The 22,943-nt window shown below is 44.3% G+C and overlaps 1 protein-coding gene across 8 annotated transcripts in view; it reads left to right on the forward strand.

Moving 5' to 3' along the window:
• The window catches only part of LOC140729395 (SITS-binding protein), a 181,461-nt gene that overhangs the window by 95,582 nt on the left and 62,936 nt on the right, over positions 1–22,943 (forward strand). The window lies entirely within an intron of this gene.

The raw sequence follows: 22,943 nt of genomic DNA on the forward strand, positions 1-22,943 counted from the left end.
TGTGTGCAGGGGAACCTGGTGAATTTGTACTGTGACACTCTGTGTGCAGGGGAATCTGGTGAATTTGTGGAGTAACAGTCTGTGTACAGGTCCAAATTACTCTTTCATTGACTGATCGAATATGTATAGTGACACTCTGTGTTCAGGTGTCCTTGGTGAATTTGTACTGTGACACTCTGTGTGCAGGGGTCTCTGGTGATTTTGGGGAATGACACTCTGTGTACAGTGGAACCTGGTGAATTTGTAGAGTGACACACCATGTACAGGGATCCCTGGTTAATTTGTATAGTGACACTCTGTGTACCCGTCCAAATCATTCTCACTGACTGTCAGAATATGTAAAGTGACACTCTCTGTACGTGGTTCCTGGTGAATTTGTAGGGTGACACTTTGTGTACAGGGGTCCCTGGTGAATTTGTGGAGTTACTCTCTGTGTACAGGTCCAAATCACTCTTCTACTGACTGCTAGAATATGTATAGTGCCACTCTGTGTACAGGGCTCCCTGGTGAATTTGTGGAGTGACGCTCTGTGTACAAACATCCCTGGTAAATTTTTATGGTGACACTCTCTGTACAGGGGCCCCTGGAGACTTTCTAGAGTGACACTGTGTGTCCAGGTGTTTCTTGTGAATTTGTATAGTGATACTCTGTGTATAGGGGTCCCTTGTGAAATTTGTAGAGTGACACACTGTGTACAGGGGTCCTTAGTGAAATTTGTGGAGTGACACTCTGTGTACAGGTCCAAATCACTCTTTCCCTGATCATCAGAATATGTCTAGTGTACAGGGGTCCCTCATGAATTTATACAGTGATACTCTGTGTGTAGGGGTCAATGGTAAATGTCGATAGTGACACACTATGTACGGGGGTACCTAGTTGTTGAGTGACACTCTGTGAAGGGGGTTCCTGGTGAATTTGTATAGTGACACTGTGTGTACAGGTCCAAATCACTCTTTCACTCACTATCAGAATATATATAGTGATACTTTGTGTACAGGGGTCCTGGGTGAATCTGTATAGTGACACCCTTTGTACAGGTCGAAATCACTTTTTCACTGAATGTTAGAATATGTATAGCAACGCTTTGTGTACAGGGGTCCCTGGTGCATTTGTAGAGTGACACACTGTATACCGGGATCGCTGATGAATTTCTGGAGTGACACTCTGTGTTCAGGGGTCCCTGGTGAATTTATAGACCGTGTTATGATCCAGCAACAATGAATATATAATTGAGACAGGTTTTTTAATAACAAATAAAACATTTATTAAACACTGCTAAAAAAAAAAACCCCAAAAGTAAACAACCGACTAACTTAACTGGAAGTTGGCTGCTATTTGGTGGCTTGAACAGTTCATAAAGCGATAATGCGAAAACAGTTCTTAGAAGTAGTAATGCAAAAGTTCAAATGATTTACACAGTCAGTTAGGAGAGACTGTCCTTGGAGTAATAAATTCTCTTTCGTGGTGTTACTGCTGATCGCAGCCCAAGTATGCCTTGCCCGAAGAATTTACGATGAAGAAAATAAAACGGCTTAAAGGCACTGACCTTTTCCTTGGTGAAATGCTGTGTCCAGCTCTTTCTGCTTTCACAATGTAGGAACTATCTCGGACATGGGTTACTAACTCCTGGCATGAAGGTTAAATAAAGGTCGAACCTGTTTTACCGCCGACATCGACTTTCCTCAATCCTTCAGCTTCCCGAACTTCGATAAATCTTCACTCTCCGACTGGACTTTAACTGGCAGTGATTTTCAGAACTGCCGGAACAACAATTCTTACAGTAGAAATTAAAACTCCACTTTTAAAATAAACTGCATCATAAAATCAAATATGCAGCACAACGGAGTCACTGATGAATTCAACCACGAGCTGACCCGTGTCACAGGGAGGGGTTCTCCTTTTATACCCTGTTGAAAAAAAACTATCACGTGACTTCTCACTGGCGGGAAAATTACGTAACGCCACCATCACAAGACATTACATCATGCCCAGCATAGCCTCAATTACATCATGGTCATGTGACAGGCACAAGATACCTCATACCTCCCTCAAAAAAAAAAATTTTGGTCCGTTATGAACAAAACTTTAACAATTAACTATTTACAGAAGAAAAAGACAAATGTATAAAATATACAGCATACGCAATATACATAGTATTATCATACAGCATCTTCCAAATTATTACACAGGAGTATTACAAATGTTAAAATATCACTCCATAAAAACAATTACATCATACATTCTACAAGATAGACAATCAACAATCATATTATCTTTACCTTTAATATGAGTTATCAAAATATTGTACTCCTGTAACATTAAACCTTTCATTACTAAATTGGAGTTTAATGTATTTCCTTAACCAAGTCCGGACTTACAACAGAACTAAGATAAGCCACAGTGGCCTTTTCAAATTCACTTTTGGTATTATTGACCACAACAGTCACAGTAGCAGACTGTTTCTCATAATATAGTTTTATCATAGTTATATGGCAAAGTTGAGTTGGCCTTCTACGATCTGGAGTTTTTATCACGTAATCCACATCATTGATTTTAGACAAAAGTTCATAAGGACCATGAAATTTAGCTTGTAAAGGATTTGTTTGCACTGGGAAAAGAACCAGCACCTTATCTCCAGGTTTAAACGTCCTCATTCTAGCTTCTTTATCGTACCAGGTTTTCATTTTCTCCAAAGCCAATTTTAAATTTTCCCTGGCTAAGCTACAAGCTTTATGTAATCTGTCCTTAAATTTTAAAACATAGTTTTAAAACATAATTTTAAAACAAATTAGTGTGTACCTCTTTATTAATCCATTGTTCTTTTAATAAGGCTAAAGGTCCTCTAACTCTATGCCCAAATACAAGTTCAAATGGACTGAAACCTAATGATTCCTGTACTGACTCTCTTACTGCAAATAGAAGTAAGTGTATACCCTCATCCCAATCATTTTAATTTTCCACACAATATGTCCTAATCATAGTCTTGAGAGTAGAATGAAGCCTCTCCAAGGTACCTTGCGATTCTGGATGGTATGCAGATGAAGTGATTTGCTTAGCTCCCAATTTATAAATTATCTGTTAAAACAATCCAGACATAAATTACTACCTTGATCAGATTGTATTTCCTTAGGCAACACAAAATAAGTAAAGAATTTTATAAGAGCCTTTGTTACAGTTTTAGTTGTTATATTCCTAAGTGGTACTGCCTCTGGAAACCTAGACACAGTGCACATGATAGTCAGCAAGTACTGATAACTAGTTTTTGTTTTTAGTAATGGACCTACACAATCTATAATAATTTTAGAAAATGGTTCACTGAATGCTGGAATAGGTTGCAGTGGAGCCACTGGAGTAACTTGATTAGGTAACTTAATTTGGCAAGTATGATGCGTTCTGCAAAACATCGCCACATCTTTTCTCAAACCAGGCCAGTAAAAATGTTTTAAAATCTTGTCCACAGTTTTCCTTACCTCTTGATGTCCACCCAAGGGCACACTATGGGCTAAAGTTAAAATCTCATTTCGATAAACTTTAGGAACAACTACCTGGTGAACAATATTCCGTTCATCACTTGCAGGAATTGTAGGCGGTCTCCACTTCCTCATCAGCGCTCCTTTCTCAAAATAATATCCTACTGACACCTTATCAATTTCACCATCTGGTAGAGCTTGTTCTTTTAATTTGATAATCTCAGGGTCTCTACTCTGCTCTGCTATCATTTCCTTCCGAGACAGAGACAAATCTTCATGGTCAGACTTACTCCAAGAATCTTGTTCAAACAATGAAGATAAGAAAGTTTCTGACACATCCTCAAAACTCGAATCCTGAGTTGAACAGTCATGGGTAACAACCTCATTCTACACATCAAGCTTTTTAGCCATAGCTCGAGTTACAACACAGGAAGAAACTGTGTTAGAATCCATCTGTGGTTCCTCTGACTCTATTGTCAAATGCACTTCTGAGAAAACTTGTCCACCTGCCAAGTCATTACCTAACAATAAAGAAATATCCTTCACAGGTAAGCTAGGTTGTAGTCCTACTTTAACAAGTCCTGTAACTAACCCTGACTTTAAATTTACTTCATGCAAATGTACAGGCATAAGGTCACTCCCAACACCTCGTATATACTTTACTTCACCAGTGTCAGACTCATCATTAAACTTTAACACACTGTCTAACATCAGTGATTGAGAAGCTCCAGTATCCCTAAGGATTTTTATTGACACCGGAGTAGATCCTTCTTTCAAGGATACAAACCCTTCAGTTATAAAATGATCATATCCCTTCCTAACTTGGTCAGACTCTAGCAAAACTTCATTTGTGTTTATCAAACCCTGTGGATTTACAGGTGTTTCAGTATGTTGCACACAAGCATCTGGGACTGCTTCCTTCTTTCTCAATTGGAAACAGTTAGCTATTACGTGACCAGGTTTCTTACAATAATTACAAATGGGACCAAACTGTCTTTCCTTCACAGGTTTTCCTTCCTCCTTACCTTTCTCACTAACTTCTGATTTAATTTCTGGTTTACCTTGAGCCTCTGTGTTATTTTTCCTTTTAAAAGTTCTGCCCTGAGGAAATTTATTCTTATGGATTAAAGCATACTCATCAGCTAATTTAGTAGAGACCTGCAATGTAGCAATGTCTCTCTCATTTAAGTATGTCTTTACTTCAACAGGGATGCTCCTTTTAAATTCCTCCATTACAATCAGCTCTTTCAATTTATTATAGTCCCCATTTACATTTTTAGAGGAAACCCATCTCTCAAAACACACAGCTTTATCATAGGTAAATTCCACATAAGTTTTTTCTACAGATTTCTTCAAATTTCTGAGTCTTTCTCCATATGCCTTCGGAACTAACTCATACGCCTTCAATATGTGCAGTTTCACAGTATCATAATCAAGAGCTTGCTCAGCAGTTAAAGCTGTATAAACTTGTTGTGCTTTGTCTTTAATTACACTGTAACAACACTGACCATTTCTCTTTCGGCCACTCTGAAATCAGAGCAACAGTTTCAAAATGTTGAAAATATTTCTCTACTTCTGTTTCACTAAATGAAGGGACCAATTTAATTTCCTGACTAACAACAAACATTTTTTTAAGAACCAGGAGACTGACTCTCAGACTTGAATCCCACCATCGCAAGTTCAAATTCCCTCTGTTTATTCTCAGCTTCTAACCAACGTAATTCCAAGTTAGCTTCCAACTGTTTCTTTTTATTTTCAGCTTCTAATCAACTTAATTCCAAGTTAGCTTCCAATTCCTTCTGTTTTAATTCAGCTTCTATTTTAAGCTTTTCTAACGCTACTTGTTCCAAGTGTAACTGAATTGCTGCTTTACTCACAGGAAACTTATCTAAAATCGATACATCAAACACACCCAACTCTATATAGTGTTCCGCGATTTTCCTCTGAATTACAGGCTTTGGTATAACCTTCGAAATACCTTTAAGTTCCAGCCTGCTAGCAATCTCAAAAACATCACTCTTTTTTGCCTTCGCCAATAACTCTGGAACTGGTGATTCCAGGAAGTTGTCAATATTCATTGTTGCCGAATACCACTCACAAGCCAATCAAACAAAAGAATCGGGTATTCCCCTTCTCCAAAACACCGATCAAAAATCAAACAAGCATTTAAACTCAAAAATGGATTCAGATCGCACGAGCCCCCAATTGTTATGATCCAGTAACAATGAATATATAATTGAGACAGGTTTTTTTTATAACAAATAAAACATTTATTGAACACTGCTTAAAAAAAACCCCCAGAAGTAAGCAATCGACTAACTTAACCGGAAGTCGGCTGATATACGGCAGCTTGAACAGTTCTTAAAGCGATAATGCGAAAACAGTCTTAAAAGCGATAACGCGAAAGCAATTCTTAAAGCAATAATGAAAAACAGTTCTTAGAAGTAGTAATGCAAAAGTCCAAATGATTTACACAGTCACTTAGGAGAGACTGTCCTTGGAGTAATAAATTCTCTTTCGTGGTGTTACTGCTGATCCCAGCCCAAGTATGCCTTGCCCGAAGAATTTACGATGAAGAAAATAAAACGGCTTAAAGGCACTGACCTTTTCCTTGGCGAAACTCTGTGTCCAGCTCTTTCTGCTTTCACAATGCAGGAACTATCTTGGACACAGGTTATTAACTCCTCGCATGAAGATTAAATAAAGGTCGAACCTGTTTTACCGCCGACATCAACTTTCCTCAATATTTCAGCTTCCTGAACTTCGATAAATCTTCACTCTCCGACTGGACTTTAACTGGCAGTGATTTTCAGAACTGCCGGCACAACAATTCTTACAGTAGAAATTAAAACTCCACTTTTAAAACGAAACTGCGTCATAAAATCAAATACGCAGCAAAACGGAGTCACTGATGAATTCAACCACGAGTTGACCCGCGTCACAGGGAGGGGTTCTCCTTTTATATCCTGTTTTAAAAAACTATCACATGACCTCTTACTGGTGGAAAAATTATGTCACTCCACCATCACAAGACCATCGCATCATGCTCAGCATAACCTCAATTACATCATGGTCATGTGACAGGCACAAGATACCCACGGGTATGTAACAACTGACAGTCTGTGTAAAGGTCCATATCACTCTTTCACTGACTGATAGAATATGTATAGTGACACTCTGTATCCATGTCCAAATCACTCTTTCATTGACTGTTAGAATATGTATAATGATGATCTGTTTTCAGAGATCCCTGGAGAATTTGTAGAGTGACACAGTGTGTGCAGGGGTCTCTGGTGAAATTGTGGAGTGACAGTCTGTGTACAGGGGAACCTGGTGAATTTGTAGAGTGACAGTCTGTGTACAGGGGAACCTGGTGAATTTGTAGAGTGACAGTCTGTGTACAGGGGAACCTGGTGAATTTGTAGAGTGACAGTCTGTGTGCAGGGGAACCTGGTGAATTTGTAGAGTGACAGTCTGTGTGCAGGGGAACCTGGTGAATTTGTAGAGTGACACTCTGTGTGCAGGAGAACCTGGTGAATTTGTAGAGTGACAGTCTGTGTGCAGGGGAACCTGGTGAATTTGTAGAGTGACAGTCTGTGTGCAGGGGTCCCTGGTGAATTTGTAGAGAGACAGTCTGTGTGCAGGGGAACCTGGTGAATTTGTAGAGTGACAGTCTGTGTGCAGAGGAACCTAGTGAATTTGTAGAGAGACACTTTGTGTGCAGGGGAACCTGTGAATTTGTAGAGAGACAGTCTGTGTGCAGAGGAACCTGGTGAATTTGTAGAGAGACACTGTGTGTGCAGGGGAACCTGTGAATTTGTAGAATGACACTCTGTGTGCAGGTCCATATCACTCTTCCACTGACTGATAGAATATGTATAGTGGCGCTCTGTGTATAGGTGTCCTTGGTGAATTTGTGGAGTGACACTCTGTGTACAACAGTCCCTAGTGAAGTTGTGTTGTGACATTCTGTTTACAGGGATTCCTGGTGAATTTGTAGAGTGACTCACTGTGTACAGGTCCAAATCTCTCTTTCACTGACTGTTAGAATATATATTGTGATGCTCTGTGTTCAGGTGTCCCTGGCATATTTGCAGAGTAATACTGTGTACAGTGGTCCTTGGTGAATTTGTAGAGAGACCCTCTGTGTATAGTAGCCCCTGGTGAATTTGTGGAGTGACGCTCTGTACAGAGGTTCCTGGTGAATTTATGGTCTGACACACTATGTACAAGCGTGGCTGTGAATTTAACCATATAACATATAACCATACAACAATTACAGCATGGAAACAGGCCATCTCGGCCCTTCTAGTCCATGCTGATGCTTACACTCACCTATTCCCACTGGCCTGCACTCAGCCCATAACCCTCCATTCTTTTCCTGTCCATATACCTATCCAATTTTACTTTAAATGATAATACCGAACCTGCCTCTACCACTTCTACTGGAAGCTCGTTCCACACAGCTACCACTCTCTGAGTAAAGAAATTCCCCCTCGTGTTACCCGTAAACTTTTGCCCCCTAACTCTCAAATCATGTCCTCTTGTTTGAATCTCCTCTACTCTCATTGGAAAAAGCCTATCCACATCAACTCAATCTATCCCCCTCATTATTTTAAATACCTCTATCAAGTCCCCCCTCAACCTTCTACGCTCCAAAGAATAAAGACCTAACTTGTTCAGCCTTTCCCTGTAACTTAGGTAACATTCGAGTAAATCTTCGCTGTACTCTCTCTATTTTGTTGACATCTTTCCTATAATTCAGTGACCAGATCTGTACACAGTACTCCAAATTCAGCCTTACCAATGCCTTGTACAATTTTAACATTACATCCCAACTCCTGTACTCAATGCTCTGATTTATAAAGGCTAACATACCAAAAGCTTTCTTCACCACCCTATCCACATGAGATTCCACCTTCAGGGAACTATGCACCATGATTCCTAGATTACTCTGTTCTACTGCCATTCTTCAATGCCCTGCCATTTACCATGTATGTCCTATTTGGATTATTCCTACCAAAATGTAGCACCTCACACTTACCAGCATTAAACTCCATCTGGCATCGTTCAGCCCACTCTTCTAACTGGCTTAAATCTCTCTGCAAGCTTTGAAAACCTACTTCATTATCCAGAACGCCACCTACCTTCGTATCATCTGCATACTTACTAATCCAATTTACCACCCCATCATCCAGATCATTAATGTATATGACAAACAACATTGGACCCAGTACAGATCCCTGCGGCACACCACTAGTCACCGGCCTCCAACCTGACAAACAGTTATCCACCACTACTCTCTGGCATCTCCCATCCAGCCAGTGTTGAATCCATTTTACTACTTCAAAATTAATACCTAACGATTGAACCTTCCTAACTAACCTTCTGTGCGGAACCTTGTCAAAGTCGGAAGTCCATATAGACAACATCCACTGCTTTACCCTCATCAACTTTTCTTGTAACCTCTTCAAAAAATTCAATAAGATTTGTCAAACATGACCTTCCACGCACAAATCCATGTTGACTATTCATAATCAGACCCTGTCTATCCAGATAATTATATATACCATCTCTAAGAATACTTTCCATTAATTTACCCACCACTGACGTCAAACTGACAGGCCTATAATTGCTAGGTTTACTCTTAGAACCCTTTTTAAACAATGGAACCACATGAGCAATACACCAATCCTCCGGCACCATCCCCGTTTCTAATGACATTTGAAATATTTCTGTCAGAGCCCCTGCTATTTCTACACCAACTTCCCTCAAGGTCCTAGGGAATATCCTGTCAGGATCTGGAGATTTATCCACTTTTATATTCCTTAAAAGTGCCAGTACTTCCTCCTCTTTAATTATCATAGTTTCCATAACTTCCCTACTTGTTTCCCTTACCTAACACAATTCAATATCCTTCTCCTTAGTGAATACTGAAGAAAATAAATTGTTCAAAATCTCCCCCATCTCTTTCGGCTCGACACATAGCTGTCCACTCTGATTCAGTAAGGGACCAATTTTATCCCTCACTATCCTTTTGCTATTAATATAACTGTAGAAACCCTTTGGATTTAATTTCACCTTACTTGCCAAAGCAACCTCATATCTTCTTTTAGCTTTTCTAATTTATTTCTTAAGATGCTTTTTACATTCTTTATATTCCTCAAGCACCTCATTTACTCCATGCTGCCTATATTTATTAGAGATCTCCCTCTTTTTCCGAACCAAGTTTCCAATATCCCTTGAAAACCATGGCTCTCTCAAACTTTTAACCTTTCCTTTCAACCTAACAGGAACATAAAGATTCTGTACCCTCAAAATTTCACCTTTAAATGACCTCCATTTCTCTATTACATCCTTCCCATAAAACAAATTGTCCCAATCTACTCCTTCTAAGTCCTTTCGCATCTCCTCAAAGTTAGCCTTTCTCCAATCAAAAATCTCAACCCTGGGTCCAGTCCTATCCTTCTCCATAATTATATTGAAACTAATGGTATTGTGATCACTGGACCTGAAGTGCTCCCCAACACATACATCCGTCACCTGACTTATTTCATTCCCTAACAGGAGATCCAACACTGCCCCTTCTCTAGTTGGTACCTCTATGTATTGCTGCAAAAAACTATCCTGCACACATTTTACAAACTCCAAACCATCCAGCCCTTTTACAGTATGAGCTTCCCAGTCTATGTGTGGAAAATTAAAATCTCCCACAATCACAACCCTATGCTTACTACAAATATCTGCTATCTTCTTACAAATTTGCTCCTCCAATTCTCGCTCCCCATTAGGTGGTCTATAATACACCCCTATAAGAGTTACTACACCTTTCCCATTCCTCAATTCCACCCAAATAGTCTTCCTAGACGAGCCCTCTAATCTATCCTGCCAAAGCAACGCTGTAATATTTTCTCTGACAAGCAATGCAACACCTCCTCCTCTTGCCCCTCCTATTCTATCATACCTGAAGCAACAAAATCCAGGAATATTTAGTTGCCAATCACACCCCTCCTGCAACCATGTTTCACTAATAGCTACAACATCATATTTCCAGGTATCAATCCATGCTCTAAGCTCATCCACCTTTCTTACAATGCTCCTAGCATTAAAATAGATGCATTTAAGAAACTCTCCACCTCTTACTCTCTGTTTATCCCTAACAATGCAAACAACTTTGTTATCTTTTTCTTCCTTCTCACCTACATCTTCGGTCTGAGCGCTCCCCTTCTCTATCACCTGCCTATCCTCCCTCACACACTGTCTACTAGCTTTCTCTATTTGTGAACTAACCTCCTCTCCCCAAGTCTCTTCAAATTGATTCCCACCCCCCAACCATTTTAGTTTAAAGTCTCCCCAGTAGCCTTAGCAAATCTCCCCACCAGGATATTGGTCCCCCTAGGATTCAAGTGTAACCCGTCCTTCACACCTGCCCCAAAAGAGGTCCCAATGATCCAGATACTTGAATCCCTGCCCCCGCTCCAATCCCTCAGCCACGCATTTATCCTCCACCTCATTCCATTCCTACACTCACTGTCGCGTGGCACAGGCAGTAATCCTGAGATTACTACCTTTGTGGTCCTTCTTCTCAACTGCCTTCCTAACTCCCTATATTCTCCTTTCAGGACCTCTTCCCTTTTCCTACCTATGTCATTGGTACCTATATGTACCACGACCTCTGGCTCCTCACCCTCCCACTTCAGGATATCTTGGACATGATCAGAAACATCCTGAACCCTGGCACCAGGGAGGCAAACTACCATCCGGGTCTCCTGATTGCGTCCACAGAATCACCTATCTAACCCCCTAACTATCGAGTCCCCTATTACTACTGCCTTCCTCTTCCTTTCCCTACCCTTCTGAGCTACAGGGCCAGACTCTGTGCCGGAGGCACGGCCACTGTTGCTTCCCCCAGGTAGGCTGCCCCCCCCCCCCCCCAACAGTACTCAAACAGGAGTACTTATTGTCAAGGAGTACAGCCACTGGGGTACTCTCTAGTACCTGACTCTTCCCCTTCCCCCTCCTAACCGTGATCCACCTGTCTGCCTCCCGTGGTCCCGGTGTGACCACCTGCCTGTAACTCCTCTCTATCAACTCCTCACTCTCCCTGACCAGACGAAGGTCATCGAGCTGCAACTCGGCGCACCCGGCACAGATGTGGACTTCTGGGAGGCTAGGAGACTCCAGGACCTCCCACATCCGACACCGAGAACAACAAGTTGCCCTCACACTCATACTTCCCCCATCCTCAAATAACAGGAAAAACTGAAACCTAAACCTACCTTGCCTTGCCCGCTTCTGCCCTAGCCCGTTGAGCCCAAGCCTTTAAGCCTTCACTCTGCTCCCGGCTCTCTCCACTGCCCGCAAACGGAAAAAAAAATTTGTAGAGTGACATTCTGTTTACAGGGTTCCTGATGAATTTCTAGAGTGACACTCTATGTACAGGGGAACCTGGTGAATTTGCAGAGTTACACACTGTGTACAGGAGTCCTTGGTGAATTTGTAGATTGACACTCTGTGTATAGGGTTCCCTGGTGAAGTTGTATCGTGACATGTTCTGTACTGGGGCCCATGGTTAATTTATGGAGTGCACTCCATGTCCAGGGTTCCCTAATGAATTTGTAGAATGACACTCTGTGTACAGGGGTTCCTGGTGAATCTGTACAGTGACACTCTGTGTACAAGGGTCTGTGGTGAATTTGTATAGTGACACTGTTTTATGGGGTTTCTGGTGAATTTGTAGAGTGACACACTGTGTACAGTGGTCCCTACTGTATTTCTGGAGTGACAGTCTACGTAGAGGGGTCCCTGGTGAATTTGTATAGTAACAGTCTTTCTACAGGTCAAAATCGCTCTTTCACTGAATGCTTGAATACATGTACTGACACTCTGTATATAGGTGTCTCTGCTGTATTTGTAGAGTGACACTCTGTGTACAGTGGCCCTGGTGAATTTGTAGTGTGACACTCTGTGTACAGTGGCCCTGGTGAATTTGTAGTGTGACACTCTGTGTACAGGGGTTCCGGGTTAGTGACATTCTGTATGCATGTCCAAATCGCTCTTTCATTTACTGTCAGAATATGTATAGTGATGTTTTGTGTACAGGGGTCTCTGGTGAATTTGTAGAGTGACACTCTGTTTATAGGTGTCTCTGCTGAATTTGTGGAAAGCCACTCTGTGTATAAGAGTTGCTGGTTAATTTGTGGAGTGACTATCTGTCACCTGAGGTCCCTGGTGAATTTTGGAAATGACACTCTGTGTACAGTGGTCCCTGATGAATTTATCGAGTGACACTCTGTGTACAGGGGAACCTGGTGAATTTGTAGAGTGACATTCTGTGTACAGGGTCCCTGGTGAATTTGTGGAGTGACACACTGTGTACAGAGTTCCCTGGTGAGCTTCTATAGTGACTCTGTGTGTACAGATTTAAATCACTCTTCCACCAACTATGAGAATATGTATAGTGACTCTCTGTGTACAAGTGTCCCTGGTGAATTTGTAGAGCGATTCTCTGAGTACAGCGGTCGTTGGTGAATTTCTGGAGTAACACTCTGTGTACAGGTCCATATCACTCTTTCACTGACTGATAAAAGATGTATAGTGGCGCTCTGTGTACAGGGGTCCCTGGTGAGTTTGTAGTGTGACGCACTGTATACCGGGATCCCGAATGAATTTCTGGAGTGACACTCTGCTTATAGGGGTCCCTGGTGAATTTGTAGACTGACACTCTGTGTGCAGGTCCATACCTCTCTTTCACTGACTGATAGAATATGTATAGTGACGCTCTGTGTGTAGGTGCCCTTGATGAGTTTGTAGAGTGACACACTGAGTACAGGGTCCCTAGTAAATTTGTGTAGTGACACTCTGTATAGATGTCCAACTCACTCTTTCATTTACTGTTAGAATATGTATAGTGATGTTTTGTGTACAGGGGACCCTGGTGAATTTGTAGAGTGACACTCTGTGTATAGGGGTATCTGGTGAATTTTTATGGTGACACTCTGTGTACAGGAGTTCCTAGAGAACTCGTAGAGTGACATAGTGTGTACAAGAGTCTCTGCTGAATTTGTCACCTGGGGTACCTGGTGAATTTTGGGAGTGACACTCTGTGTACAGTGGTCCATGATGAATTTGAAGAGTGGCACTCTGTGTACAGGGGTCCCAGGTGAATTTGTGGAGAGACACTCTGTTTACAGAGGTTCCTAGTGAATTGGTAGAGTGACTCATTGTGTACAGGTCCAAATCACTCTTTCACTGACTGTTAGAATATGTATAATGATGCTCTGTGTACAGAGGTCCATGATGAATTTGAAGAGTGGCACTCTGTGTACAGGGGATTAAAGATCGCATGGATGAACTACAACAATTGTTCATCCCCAGTTTGGCAAAAGAATAAACCAGGGAAGGTAATGCACCCGTGGCTAACAAGGGAAATTAGGGATAGTATCAAGACCAAAGAAGAAACATATAAATTAGCCAGAAAAAGCGGCACACCTGAGGACTGGGAGAAATTCAGAGTCCAGCAGAGGAGGACAAAGGGCTTAATTAGGAAAGGGAAAAAAGATTATGAGAGAAAGCTGGCAGGGAACATAAAAACTGACTGTAAAAGCTTTTGTAGATATGTGAAAAGAAAAAAATTGGTCAAGGCAAATGTAGGTCCCTTACAGTCAGAAACAGGTGAATTATTCATAGGGAACAAGGACATGGCAGACCAATTGAATAACTACTTTGGTTCTGTCTTCACTAAGGAAGACATAAATAATCTTCCGGAAATAGTAGGGGACCGAGGGTCTAGTGAGATGGAGGAACTGAGGGAAATACATATTAGTTGAGAAGTGGTGTTAGGTAAATTGAAGGGATTAAAGGCAGATAAATCCCCAGGGCCAGATGGTCTGCATCCCAGAGTGCTTAAGGAAGTAGCCCATGAAATAGTGGATGCATTAGTGATAATTTTTCAAAACTCCTTAGATTCTGGATTAGTTCCTGAGGATTGGAGGGTGGCTAATGTAACCCCACTTTTTAAAAAAGGAGGGAGAGAAAAACTGGGGAATTATAGACTGGTTAGTCTGACATCGGTGGTGGGAAAATGCTAGAGTTGTTTATCAAAGATGTGATAACAGCACATTTGGAAAGAGGTGAAATCATTGGACAAAGTCAGCATGGATTTGTGAAAGGAAAATCATGTCTGACGAATCTTATAGAATTTTTTGAAGATGTAACTAGTAGAGTGGATAGGGGAGAGCCAGCAGATGTGGTATATTTAGATTTTCTAAAGGCTTTTGACAAGGTCCCACACAGGAGATTAGTGTGCAAACTTAAAGCACATGGTATTGGGGGTATGGTATTGATGTGGATAGAGAAGTGGTTGGCAGACAGGAAGCAAAGAGTGGGAATAAACGGGACCTTTTCAGAATGGCAGGCAGTGACTAGTGGGGTACCATAAGGCTCAGTGCTGGGACCCCAGTTGTTTACAATATATATTAATGATTTAGATGAGGGAATTAAATGCAGCATCTCCAAGTTTGCGGATGACACAAAGCTGGGCGGCGGTGTTAGCTGTGAGGAGGATGCTAAGAGGATGCAGGGTGACTTGGATAGGTTAGGTGAGTGGGCAAATTCATGGCAGATGCAACTTAATGTGGATAAATATGAGGTCATCCACTTTGGTTGCAAGAACAGGAAAACAGATTATTATCTGAATGGTGGCCGATTAGGAAAAGGGGAGGTGCAACGAGACCTGGGTGTCATTGTACACCAGTCATTGAAAGTGGGCATGCAGGTACAGCAGGCGGTGAAAAAGGCAAATGGTATGTTGGCTGTAGTGTTCTCGCACAGGTGTAAAAATTCTGAACTAAACACCAAGTATAAACAGGAGTCAATGAGGCGTGATCCCAGTAAGATTAACCGTTTACTGTTCACTCTTCCACATTAACGTATGGTGAAAACTGTTGGTAAAACAATACAAAATATATACAGTATTTGTTTCCTTCTTGGCATAGCATTTACATCATAAGTACTTGTAAAAGTAAAACTACAAACTATATTACATTAAAGTACAACATACAGTCAGAATCTACCTACGCTATCGACTGGCTTTAAATACACTTCAACACAAACTATCAGCAACTCTTTAAATAACAAAGAACATAAACTTTATCAACCGTCATTACTTTTAACAGAATCAGTGTTAACATTTTTACTTCAACATATCGATTATCTTATGAACTTACGGCGTTGCTTCTATGATGTTTCTAGTGCGTACAAAGAAAACTTTTCTCGTGCTGATCCTGCACACACAAGCCCCCGCCTTCCCGTTTCTCCAAACCGGTATTTTCCCACAAAACGCGGCGAAACCGGGTGTGATGTCATCACATGCCGCGATATATCACAGACAACGAATTTACTTTCAACAGCCATAACTTTAACTAGAAAACGATTACAAATGAATTACTAAAGTGAAAATATAATAAACTAAATGAATGCCTTAAGGGCAACACACTCCCCGCCTGACCTTTGTAAGGTCACTCTGAACATAATACAAACTTCAGTCTCTAAATTAGTCCTTAGGTAAAAGTAGAATGACTTCTGCAACTGGCCTTTGGTAAGTTTTCACATCACCTTGGTCAGAAGTTTTCAAGTCAACCTTCCTGACATGTCCATCCCTACCAGGGAATGTGGCAGTGATTCTGGCCATTGGCCAGCAGTTGCGGGCGATCTGCTTGTCCCTGAGCAGGATTAAATATCCAACTTGAAGATTCCTGCGAGGTTCTGTCCACTTTTGTCTATGTTGCAACAAAGGTAGATATTCATGGCTCCAACGAGACCAGAAATGATTTGCGAGAGCCTGAACCTGTCTCCATTGCTTTGCATACAAATCCTTATCGGAGAAGTGCCCAGGTGGTGGGAGAACTCCAGCCTTCTGTGTAAGGAGCATTGATGGCGAGAGTATGAAGGGGTTTTCCAGGTCAGAGGAGACAGGTAGGAGTGGTCGTGCATTTATAATGGCTGTGACCTCTGCCATTAGTGTGCACAGTACTTCGTGGGTCAGTCACATTGAATCAAGGATCCTTCTGGTGATACCAATCATCCGCTCCCATGAGCCTCCCATGTGAGAAGCGTGTGGTGTGTTGAACTCCCAGTTGCATCCCTGCTCGCTGAGGTACCTTTGCACCGTCTTGTCCATCCCGAGCTCCTTGGACGCTCCAACAAAGTTTGTGCCGCGATCAGACCTTAACTGTTTTGCCTCTTAGTGCAAAGAAGCGCCTGTGGCATTAGTGGATGTATCCAAAGATTCGATGACTTCAATGTGTACCGCTCTCGAACTCATGCAGCTGAACATGATGGCCCACCGTTTGCTCTCTGCTTGTACTCCTCTAGTGCATCTAGTGGTGATAGTCCAGGGACCATATACAAATACAAATGCAAATGAAATCGTTCTTCAGGATTGGGTTGAGTTTCCTCAAAGGGCTGTCCTTTGGTATTGGTTTATTAGCTTGGAGGGCCGAAAACTCCCTTGCAAAAGCTGCTCTTTGAGTTGCTTTAAGGATGACATCCTTTGCCTGGGCCAATTTGTCCACAGTGTGAGGTAAGTTACATTTGTGCCATCCCTTGCATTTACCATTTTGGGATGAGTGTTTATGAGATCTGGCCACGTGAATAAGGAACACAAGTCCTCTCACTAAGGAATTCAAAGTGGAGAACCGCTGAAAGCGTTCGGTGGTACGTATTGATTCTTCCAGGTAGGCGACTCCTGTTTGTATTTGCGGCCGAATTTCCGAGTCTCTTTTGGGTTCGATCAGCTCAAATGTCTTGCACATTTGAGTTTTTTCTGTTGGTGGCTGATACAGAAAGGGGGATCCGGTGAACCAGGAAGTCTGCGCCAGACGGGATGCAGGTAAGGATCTCGATGCATGGTCTGCAGGGTTATCCTCTGTATGTACGTAATGCCATTGTTCAGGCTTTGATGATAGGTGGATACGTTGAACTCTATTATGAACGTACACTTAGAAACGTTTTGATTCATTATAAATATAGCCAAGCACTACTTTGCTATCCGTGTAGAACTTGGTGTAATCCAGCTCTAGGTCTAGCTCGTCCTGGATAAGATCCGTCATTTCCACCGCCAGGACAGCTGCGCACAGTTCAAGCCTTGGAATTGTCGGCTCGGACTGAGGAGCGAGCTTCGCCTTACCAGTTACAAATGCGACTTCAACTTGACCATTCTTCCCGACTACTTTCAAGTAAGCCACAGCACCGATGGCCTTGGTTGACGCATCCGAAAAAATGCACAATTCTCTGTGCGCTGCCTCGGTGAGTGAGGTCGCAGTGTACCTACGTGGGATATGAAGCTGTTTTAGATCTTGAAGTGAATCTCTCCAAGCCTCCCATTTGCTTAGTTTGTTTTCTGGTAGGGGAGTATCCCAATCGGAGAGCTCAGAGGTAAGTTCCCTGAGAAGAGCTCTTCCTTGGATCGTAACTGGTGCCAGTAGACCCAAGGGATCGAAAACACTGTTGACAGTGGAGAGAACTCCATGACGGGTGAATGGCTTGATCACGGTTGGCACGGAGAATGTGAATGTGTCAGTTGTAATCTCCCAAAGGAGGCCCAAACTCCTTTGTGTGGGTATGGTTTCTCCATCTAGATCTAGGTCTTTGATTGCCGGAGCACAGTCATCGTGTAGAAAGGCCTCCATTACCGCCTGACAGTTTGATGCGAACTTGTGCAAGTGGAGGTTTGACTCAGTGAGTGAGGCTTGTGTACGTCGGAGCAGATCGATTGCTTCGTCTTCTTTCTGTAATGATATCAAGCCGTCATCGACGTAGAAGTGCCTTTCTACAAACTTAATGGTGTCATCGCCGTGCTCCTGCATGCCCTCTCTGATGGCTCTTCGCAGCCCATAGATGGCCACGGCAGGTGATGGACTATTGCCTAAAACATGGACTTTCATCCGATACTCAATGACTTCCTTGTTAATGTCATTGTCCTTGTGCCATAAGAAATGGAGGAAGTTGCAATGGTCTTCCTGTGCTAAGAAGCAATGGAACATCTGCTGGATGTCCGCTAGGATTGCGACCTTCTCTTGCCGGAAGCGCAGCAGGACCCCGAGAAGGGTATTGTTGAGATCGGGGCCTGTGAGGAGCACGTCATTGAGGGAGTTACCAGCGCACTGAGCACTGGAGTCGAAGACCACCCTAATCTGATTAGGCTTTTGTGGGTGGTAAACTCCAAACGTTGGGAGGTACCAGCACTCCTCACCTTCTCTGAGTGGCGGTGCTTCTTCAGCATGTCCATTAGCAAAGATCTTCTCCATGAATGCTACGTATTGTTGCTGCATCTCAGGTTTCCTTTTCAGGGTTTTTTGCAAAGACGTGAACTGCTTCACTGCCTGCTCTTTGTTGTTTGGCAAGCGCTGGTGTGGTGCTCTGAAAGGTAGTGGGGCGACCCAGTTATTTGTTTCATCTCTGAAGACCTTGGTGTCCATTATTTTTAAGAAGATGGCGTCTTGTGCTGATGGAACAAGTTTATTATCATGCTCAGTTTGAGCGAAGACTGACTGTCCCAGTGTCTTGTCGGTTACTTTACCACACTTGTTAAAGCCTTGTCGTGCTTCCTTGATACACATGAAGCTTGTGCAGGGTTGAAAAATTGAATGGCGGCCATTCCCTAGCACATTGGTCTTGAGTGTGTTAACTGTTGGTTTGTGTACATTGCCAAGGCACACCTCTCCTATCACCACCCAGCACAGATCCAGGCGTTGTGTGGTCCATTGACCTGCTGCCTAACCTTGTGCACCTGGAGAACGTATCTTCCTAGTAGCAGGAGTATTTCTGTTTTTGGATCCAGTTCTGGGATGTGCTTGACAATGTGGTGGAGATGCGGCTGGTGTCGCACTGCACTTGGTGTCGGGATCTCAGTGCGGTTATTCAAAATTTCATTGCACTCTAAGAGCAGAGGGAGACAGATGACAACTTTACCATCCAGCGACTCGAGCTGGAAGCCTTCTGCCTTCCTTCCATATCTTTCTACGCTGCCTGAGCAAGTTCTAAGGTAGTAAGGGAACTGATTACTCTCTACGTTGAACAAGTCAAAGAACTCTGGTCTGACTAGTGAGCGATTGCTCTGGTCGTCCAGAATCATGTAGGCTTTGATGGCCTTGTCTTTGGCTCCCTTAGGGTACACCTTAGTGAGGCAGATCTTTGAACAAGAACGGCTTGACTGAGCTTGACCGCAAACTTCTGTGCAGCTCGAGCTGACAACAGTTGTCTTGGAGTGATCCTCTCCCTCCCCGCTGTCCTCTTGTGAGAGTGAAGGAGCTTTGTCGGTTTGCGGTAACGGGCCGGAGTGCATGGCCCCATCGTGATTAGTGCTATTACATTCCCAGCACTTCACGGGGATCATACACTCTCTAGCGAGGTGAGAGGTAGAGGAACAGCATTTAAAACATTTTTTTCTCCTTGAGAAGGGCCATTCTCTCGTCAAAGGGTTTTTCCTAAATGTTCTGCATTTTTTGAGGGGATGGGGTTTGTTGTGCAATGGACAATTCTTGCTAGGGTCATTGTTAGTTGTGGAGACTTCAGTTTTACGCACTGAGACAGGTTTATTGATGTTAAAGTTATTCGAAATGGATTTGACTGGCTTGGTGTGAATTGTACTGCCACCTTGACTCATGAAGCTTGGGTCGTTTTGCTTCTTCGCCTCCTTGCACACAAACCTAGTGAAATACTCAAAGGGAGGAAATCGACCATCGTTCTCTTCCTTGTACTCTGAGCCAACAGACACCCACCTTTCCTGCAGCCCAAATGGAAGTTTGTCCACGATTGATCTAATTCCTTATGAAGTATCTAAATATGACAGGCCAGTTAAATAGCCGTTGTAGTGATGTACTACATACAGAGCTAGAGACAACGACACGCAGTCAGTAAGTCGTTTTGAGACTAGTTTATTCAAACTTCGCGGCGCTGGCATTTAATCCCTAGCGCCCGCCCTCTCTGGGTGGAAATGACGTCGGAGGTGCATTACCAAAGTCTCTCCCTGTGCGCTGGCTATTTGTGAGCCGGTTCGCTTGCACAGAAAGTGGGTCGCCACATACCCCCCCCCCAAGAACCGGCGATACATCCCCCCAATGTCCACAGTCTGGATCAGCCTCTGTTCGGGAGGTCTGCCTCTGCGCCGCGGTGCCCGAACCTCAACCGGCTGCGCCAAGTCCACATGGGCTGGTTTGAGTCAGTCCACCGTGAAAACCTCCTCTTTCCCCCCAATGTCCAGAACATACGTGGACCCGTTGTTGTTGATCACCTTGAACGGCCCCTCATACGGCCGCTGTAGCGGTGCCCGGTGTCCGCCCCTTCGTACAAACACAAACTTACAGTTCTGCAGGTCTTTGGGTACATGGGTCGGGGTCTGTCCATGCTGTGAAGTCGGTAGGGGGGCCAGGTTGTTGAGCCTTTCGCATAGCCTGTCCAGGACTGCTGCAGGTACTTCCTCTTGCCCCCTTGGGGCTGGTATGAACTCTCCTGGGACGGCCAGGGGTGTGCCGTACACCAACTCAGCCGACGAGGCGTGCAGATCCTCTTTGGGCGCTGTGCGAATTCCAAGCAGGACCCAGGGAAGCTCGTCCACCCAGTTAGGTCCTCTCAGGCGGGTCATGAGAGCCGACTTCAAGTGACAGTGGAAACGCTCCACTAGTCCGTTCGACTGTGGGTGGTAGGCAGTAGCGTGGTGTAGCTGCGTTCCCAACAGGCTGACCACAGGCTGGAGGTGAACTGGGCGCCTCTGTCGGAGGTAATGTGGGCCGGTACCCCGAAGCGTGCTACCCAGGTTGCAATTAGTGCTCGGGCGCAGGAATCAGCAGATGTGTCGGTGAGCGGGACCATCTCTGGCCACCTCGTGAACTGGTCTACCATAGTTAGGAAGTACCGCGTTCCTCGGGACACTGGTAGGGGGCCCACGATATCCACATGAACGTGGTCGAACCTCCGGTGGGTGGGTTTGAACTGCTGCAGCGGGGCTTTAGTGTGCCGCTGCACCTTGGCTGTTTGGCACTGCGCGCACGTTCTGGCCCATTCACTGACCTGCTTGTGAAGTCCGTGCCACGCGAACTTGCTGGAGACCAGCTGGATGGTTGTCCTGATAGATGGGTGTGCCAAACCGTGTATGAAGTCGAAAACTCGCCGCCTCCAGGCTGCCGGGACGATGGGGCAAGGTTGGCCGGTAGCCATGTCGCACAGGAGGGTCCTATCACCTGGGCCTATGAGAAAGTCTTGCAGCTGCAAACCCGAGACTGCGGTCCTGTAGCTGGGCATCTCATCGTCTGCCTGCTGTGCCTCCGCCAGTGCTGCATAGTCCACCCCCAGGGACAGGGCCTGGACAGCTGGTCTGGAGAGTGCGTCCGCCACGATGTTGTCCTTTCCCGAGACATGCTGGATGTCCGTCGTGTACTCGGAGATGTAGGACAGATGTCACTGCTGGTGAGCCGACCAGGGATTGGACACCTTCGTGAACGCGAAGGTCAACGGTTTGTGGTCAGTGAACAGCCTGCCTTCTAAGAAGTACCTGATATGCTGGATTGCCAGATACAGTGCCAGCAGCTCCCGGTCGAAAGCACTGTACTTGAGTTCGGGTAGTCGTAGGTGCTTGCTGAAGAATGCCAGGGGTTGCCAACGCCCCTCGATGAGTTGCTCCAGCACCCCACCGACTGCTGTGTTGGATGCGTCCACTGTGAGGGCGGTTGGAACGTCCGTTCTGGGGTGCACCAGCATCGCGGCATCTGCCAAGGCTTCCTTGGCTTTAACGAAAGCGGCCGTGGCCTCCTCGCCCCAAGTAATGTCCTTGCCTTTACCCGACATCAGGGTGTACAAAGGACGCATGATACGGGCTGCTGAGGGGAGGAAACGGTGGTAGAAGTTCACCATAACAATGAACTCCTGCAGGTCTTTGACTGTGTTGGGCCGGGCAAAGTGGCGGATCTACCTTGGTGGGCAGAGGTATTGCCCCGTCTTTGGTAATCCTGTGGCCCAGGAAGTCGATGGTATCAAGACCGAACTGGGATTTGGCCGGGTTGATCATGAGGCCGAAATCACTCAGGTGGGAGTAGAGCTGGCGGAGGTGGGACAGATGCTCCTGACGACTACTGCTGGCTATAAGGATGTCGTCCAAATAGATGAACGCAAAGTCCAGGTCGCGTCCCACTGCATCCATTAGCTGCTGGAATGTCTGTGCGGCATTCTTCAGGCCGAACGGCATTCAGAGGAACTCGAACAGGCTGAACGGGGTGATGAGTGCTGTTTTGGGGATGTCTTCAGGGTGCACCGGGATTTGATGGTATCCCCGGACGAGGTCTACTTTGGAAAAGATTCTTGCCCTGTGCAGGTTTGCTGCAAAGCCCTGTATGTGCGGCACGGGGTAGCGGTCTGGAGTTGTAGCCTCATTCAGTCTGCGGTAGTCGCCGCATGGTCTCCAACCCCCGGCTGCTTTGG

The sequence above is a fragment of the Hemitrygon akajei genome, chromosome 6, assembly GCF_048418815.1.
Source record: "Hemitrygon akajei chromosome 6, sHemAka1.3, whole genome shotgun sequence".
Classification (NCBI taxonomy): Eukaryota; Metazoa; Chordata; class Chondrichthyes; order Myliobatiformes; family Dasyatidae; genus Hemitrygon; species Hemitrygon akajei.